The sequence below is a fragment of the Drosophila virilis genome, unplaced genomic scaffold (genome assembly GCF_030788295.1).
Source record: "Drosophila virilis strain 15010-1051.87 unplaced genomic scaffold, Dvir_AGI_RSII-ME tig00003815, whole genome shotgun sequence".
Classification (NCBI taxonomy): domain Eukaryota; kingdom Metazoa; phylum Arthropoda; class Insecta; order Diptera; family Drosophilidae; genus Drosophila; species Drosophila virilis.
In genome coordinates, this window is record NW_027212955.1 from 20,188 (window position 1) to 26,399 (window position 6,212).

At 41.8% G+C, this 6,212-nt stretch overlaps 1 long non-coding RNA gene across 1 annotated transcript; it reads right to left on the reverse strand.

Moving 5' to 3' along the window:
* Positions 1-317: 317 nt before the first annotated feature.
* Positions 318-815, reverse strand: LOC116650253 (uncharacterized). Its single transcript, XR_004303227.1, has 3 exons — positions 769-815; positions 585-648; positions 318-505 (listed from the first exon to the last, which is right to left on the reverse strand). It is a non-coding gene; the product is annotated as an uncharacterized lncRNA (long non-coding RNA).
* Positions 816-6,212: the final 5,397 nt, after the last annotated feature.

A 6,212-nucleotide genomic window follows, 5' to 3' on the forward strand; every position in this document is an offset into this window, starting at 1 on the left:
CGGATATTTCAAAAATTCACTTTAATTTTATTTATATTTGGATTGATTCATATTCGATTTGGTGTATATTCCGAATATTCGCTTCATGCGTTTATACAGGCACCTTTTTCTTAAAAAACAAAATTTTTTAAATGGGAAAATTGGGACATTCAAATAATTGAAGCTTGCTTTTCTCTGAGTGTAGCGCATACACCCAGTCGGCACAACAAATAAGTCTCCAAAGACATATGGGCGGGTGCTGCCATAAATTCGTTTGGCGTCGTCCTGGCATCCTGCCTGCCCCCTCACCCGCACCCGCACCCGCACCCGCACCCGCACCCAACCCCTGCCGCACTGACTCGCCCTGCCAACTTGTTCAATTATGCAGCGGAATGTTTTATGTGCTTCGCTCCGCTGCGAGGCGAGTGCATAATTCCTTGGCAAAGGATGCGTGCAGCTCGTGAATTGGAGTCCTCTTGTCGCCTGCTCTTGCCGGGAGTCACTTTAGTTGATTAGTGTCGAGTGCCTGTTGAATAAGTAAGCAACATATTAACACAGGCCCACCTGCTTTGGCCTCTTTTTAGCGAGACGGCATTAACATAAACCTTTGCCCGAAAGTTCTGGCTGATTCGACAATTGTTTGATCCGCAGACAAATTACCGCCAAGTGCTGAGAATAAGAAAACCAACGAAATGCCCCACAAAATAAAAAGGTAGAAAAAAATATTCAAATGAGAAACCCAAAGCAGACGCAGCTCACATATTAAAAAGTTACAATTATAATTTTTACCGATTTTCTGTCGAACTCTGTTGTCGGGGGGGGACTTTTTGTCAAAATGGAGAATGAACATTTTGGACTTCAAAAGAAATGTCTTGACTAATAGCCATACGGTTTCCTGTCTGTATATTGAGCAGGCGTTGTTATAACTTTTAGAAGTTCTCAAAACTCAAAATAAAGTTTCATAAAAGATGGCAGAGGATGTGCTATAAATAAACTCTGAAATGTTTGATGCATTGAGGAAGGTATTTTTTTTAACCAGAAAGGCTGTATATTCTAGATGTGCAATATTTTCGTTATATATCTTGCATTTAAACCACATTCTATCAATATGGAAATACTTTATCATAAAGATCGAGAAAAACTGTAGAACATTTTATTTTCGAATATATCTGAAGCAATGTTAACATGCTCCCATTATCGTAACACTAAATCATTATCTATTACCCGATTTGAACTGTACTTGTTGACACTTATCACTGCAGCTTCTTCCATGCAGTTCTTCTAGCTATACTTGACCTTCCATTTTGCCATCCGCTAACTGTGAAATATTTGCGATCCGTTGCCAAAATGGCAGACATTGTTTGTCATTAACAGCAGCAGCGGTAGCATAGGCAGCCACCCGGTAACAGTAACAGCAGCAACAACAGCAGCAACAACAGAGACGCAGTAATCAGTCACATCGAGCATCGACTTTCCAAGTGAATGGGCGGGACGTGACCGGGCTATGTACATAGCCACACATACACACGCACATACTGCAAAGCATGCTTATGCTTGTGTGTGTGTGTGTGTATTTTGCCTGGTATATGGCTTAGGTATATAACAGTATATAGGAATGGCGCCGTCCTTTTCTCGCCCGTTTGCCCCTCGCTGGAATGCAATATAAACTTTGTATTCTATTTGCTTATGTAAAGCGCAGCGTTAACATGGCTCCCACATAGAGCCTCATACCGTTTATGCTCTCTCTTCCATTCGCCTCTCTTGCGATATGCTGCTCCTTGTTTGCTTATTTACTTTCGGGCTGTCTGTTGTTTTGTCTGTCTGTTTTCTTTGTATGTTTGTCTGTCGTTGTTTTTTCTTCTTCTTGCTTTGAAATGTGACTGAAATATTAATGCAAAATGTGTGCGTGCTCTCTCTCGCTCGCTCTCGTTCTCTTTGTGGACACACACATGCAAGCACACGCATGCATATAGTTGTATTTGCCTTGTGCCGCTGCGTGCATGCGTGTGCGTGTGCGTGTGCGTGAGCGAGAGGCAATGTGCGTGTATTTATTATGCAGATTTTTTAATAATAAAGAAAACATTTATAAATGATTAATAAACTCGGACAGCAGCTAAATTGTCCGCTGACTCAGTCAATCCCCTTTGTCAATTCCAATGCCAATTTCAATTTTCAATTACAGTTGACGCATGTTTCAATTCCAAATGGCGACATTTCATTTCATTCAGCTCATTTCGATTGAAAGCTTTGCACATTTGTCAAGCCCAAATCAATGATGGCCATCATCGTTCCACTTCATTTCAATTTCATGCATAACCAATGAACTGCACACACACGCACACACACACACATACACGCACGCTCGCATACATAAGCCATGTGAAAAGCTAGCAGGACATCAATTTCGAGTCGCGTGAAAAGCGTGAAAAGTTGTGCAAGTTTTTCTTTGCATTGTTGCGACGAACATTTATAATTTGCATGCTACTCCACCTCCCCCCCACCCGTCCATCGGCCAGCTACTTGCGCATTTGCATGGCAGCGGCAACTTTTTAATGAGATTTAATGGCGCCTCTGGGAACGAAACGGAACAGGAACAGGAGCGGGAGCCACTCGGTAGCCAACGACTGTAAGTGAGCATTAAATCATTTGCAAACGCACAAGGAGTTGAGCTTTGAGCGCCCAGAGCTGTACCCTCCCCCTCCTTCTACTACCCAATCCCTCTCTGCGTCCAGGTATCATGTTACCAAAGTGTCTGACATAAATCTTTCCCTCAGCGATAAGCGAAAAGTATTCAAAATGAATTATGAAAGCGGCCCGCCTCGGGGTTGCATGCAGTCAGAATTGCCTCCGCTTCGCTCCAGTCGCAGAGCTCCCTGCCCTTCCCCCTCCACACCCGCCGCCCATGCTGCGAGCTACTTCTGACCAACCAGGCGCCACACACATGTGCTGGCTGCCCCAACGACTGCCGAATTCATCATTTCCTAATTAGAGCCATGTGAGAAGCTCGGCCAAAAGCGAATTGCCAAGTTTTTGACCGACTTTTTGTGGTCGCAAGTGTTAATAATGGCTCGTGAGGAGTCCTGCCATGTCCTGTGCCTGCGCTGCTAAATGAAATTAAATTGTCCTTTCTCATTTTGATGCATATCAGTGCGGAGGAAGTCGGTCAGAGGCGGCTGTGAGCGGGTGAGGGGCAGATGGCAACATTGACAATAAATTAATATTAGCGCAAGTCCAACAACAACAACAACCCTCGGGACGGAATAAACTAATAAAGCATATGTAGAACTGGGCGGAGGCAGCGTCTGTTGCGTGTGCGCCACGTACGACAATGGTAACATGTGTGTGCGTGTGTGCGTGTGTGTGGGGTGGCGGGAGCGGAGCTGAAGCTCGACTGGTGTCAGTTTGCTGTCAGTGTGTGCTGGGCGAGGGCGTGGGCAGATCGGATGCCGGGGGATGGGCGGATAGACATCAGTGTCAGTCAATTTGCGCAAACAAAGCGCGCCAGGATGATGAGCGGAACCTGCTCGGAGGCTAATTGAAGAGCAACTAATAAAAATAACTACACATGAAAGACTGGGCGAGAGAGGGAGGGTAAGCAGGGAGAAATATATATAGAGAAGGTAAGCAATGAACTCTGCAGAGCAACAACCATTATTTAATTTACTGCGATTGTTCAAATTTAAAAACAATATTCTAGAGGAAATAAAACAAATCTCAATCTTCAACAAAATCGCTTGACTTTTGCATAAAGTTATGGAAGTATGGAGGGAGCATTCACTAGAAACTTGCCCAGACCCAAATTTATTTATCATTTTTGGCATAATATTTTATTGCCAAATTGAGCCTCTGCATAATTTTATAAAAAGCTTTTCCTACTAACTTTGATCTTAGAACAAATTGAAGGTTTCAAGATGACAAAACTATCAAAAATATATTCAAAATCGTACAGATTTTAGATGCAGCATCAAGCCAGAGCCAAAGCCATAAGGAGGAGCATTTCATAAGTTAAGAGATATAGATGTATAAGGTTGTATAAATGCATTAACATGCCTATAACTTTCTCTATATATGTATATATATATATATATATATATATATCTTGCATCTTATATATGTCTATGCATGTAAATAATTTTCTATATTTATATCGTTTACCTTCTATATAGTATCTAAACTGTGCTCTCGTCAGCTTTATGTCTGTTTGTGTATGTCGAATTAAGGCATTTTCCGCTGGTTTGGGTAATTGCAACCATTCAACAGAGATAGAGATAGAGATGGAGACAGAGATAGAGACAGAGGGAGGGGGTGCATTTAATGACACACACACGCACACACGCTCATTTACTCACATTTGTAGACAGATAATCACTGCCATGCCCCGTCCACGCCCCCTTTGGCCCATCATCATCAGTTTTGAAGGCTTTGTTGAGAGGACAATTTCATGCATTATTCATTACACGGCCTCGTACATTTTTCCTCATTTTGTTTTTCCAAAACATTTTGCTGATGATAAAAGTAAAAATTTAATAAAGAAAAATTCAACGTTTTCAGAACTAACGAACTTCCTGTGGGTCATTAGTTGTACGGCAAGGTGGAGAAAGCGAGAGAGAGCGAGAGCGAGAGAGAGAGAGAGAGAGAGGGAGATAGGCTTAAGTGTGGAAATTAAGGCTGACCCCGTCGTGCAATTAAAGTGCCTGTGCTGCATTTGTTATTCCGATTCGAATGTAATCCCATCAGATGGCACAGATATGGAAGATATTTCTGTTTTGCAATTTCTGGTTATCTAAATGGAAGATAACCGTGTCTCGCACATTCTCTAGTTAACTGCACATTTTGGCCATTCGGCTGGCGCTTATTGGCACTTGGCAACAATCTCTGCATTTTGATGTGCACTTCGAATCGACTTCAGGTGGAGCAGGACTCGCAGCACTCGCAGCACTCGCAGGACTCAAATGTGATTTCTATCACACACATCGTTGACAGTTTAAGCAGAAAAAAAAAATGAGAGAACGAAAAACAATTTTAGCTAATGCCAGGCTGGCGCACAAAAGAAAAGTGGTTGCAATGAAAATGGAATCGAATCGGAAAACTCGGCACGGCCAAATGAAAACACGTGCAGCTTCGCATTCGGCGCATATTTGTTGGGTGCAAACATTAATTTTATGTTTGTTAATTTCTTTTATTTTCCACCGTTTTTTTTTTTTCTATTTTTTTGCAGCCAACAATTCCACGACTATTTCACGCGCATTTGCATAAATTCCAAGGCGTTTCGAGACCGAGAAAAAACCTTGCGCCTGAACAATCGTAGAAAAATTGCGTTAAATTTATCGTCTGTAAAAGGCAACGCAAATGGAAAAAAAAAATATGGTGCAAAGGGAAATGTGCCCGAAATTAGTTCAACTAGGCAGCCCCACCCCCAGCACAACAACCCTTTTTTTTCGTTCTCTACTTGTTTTGGTGAAATTTATAAAAAATAGAGAGCCGCACATATGTTGCCCGGACAACCACTTGAGCCGGGCCTCGGCCTCGGGACACACTTGTAAATCTTGCCCCAGTATGATTTAAAATGCTCGCTGGTTGAGAGATTTATGGCCGACATTGTCGAACTGTTCGATTACAAGCCATAATCGTGGCTAAAACCCTAAATCGCATATGTGGCCATAAATCTTTGGGCCATGCAATCAATATTATGACTTGTCAAATTATTGTGTACTTTGCTCGCTCATCTTTAAAGCATGTCCTGGGACGGGACGGGCCTTAGTTTATGTTTTTCTTATACCCTTGTAGAGGGTTCTATAAATTGGTAATGGAAAGTGGAACGCGTAGAAGGAGACAGCTCCGACCCCATAAATTATATATATATATTCTTGTTCAGCATTAAGAGTCGAATTAATATGTTAAAGAGTCGATCGGTGGAAAATGATTTACTAATAAGTTAAATTTGTTGCTTCTAAAGATATCTCGACCCATCTCAGCATTTATGAGCTTCACTGTGCTCCCAAATCTTTTTCTAATCGGAACACTATATCATATAGCTTTCATAGGAACGATCGAAACAGTCGAATAGTAGTCTCTTGTACAAAAACTAGTTTGCTTCTTACGATATCAGAAACATTCGTATGCTCTTCATGCGTGAGTCAAATCTTATTAATATTGTACTACTATATCATATAGCTCCTATAGAAATCGATCCAAAATTAAGTACTTGTACGAACATATTTTTTGTTCAAGAT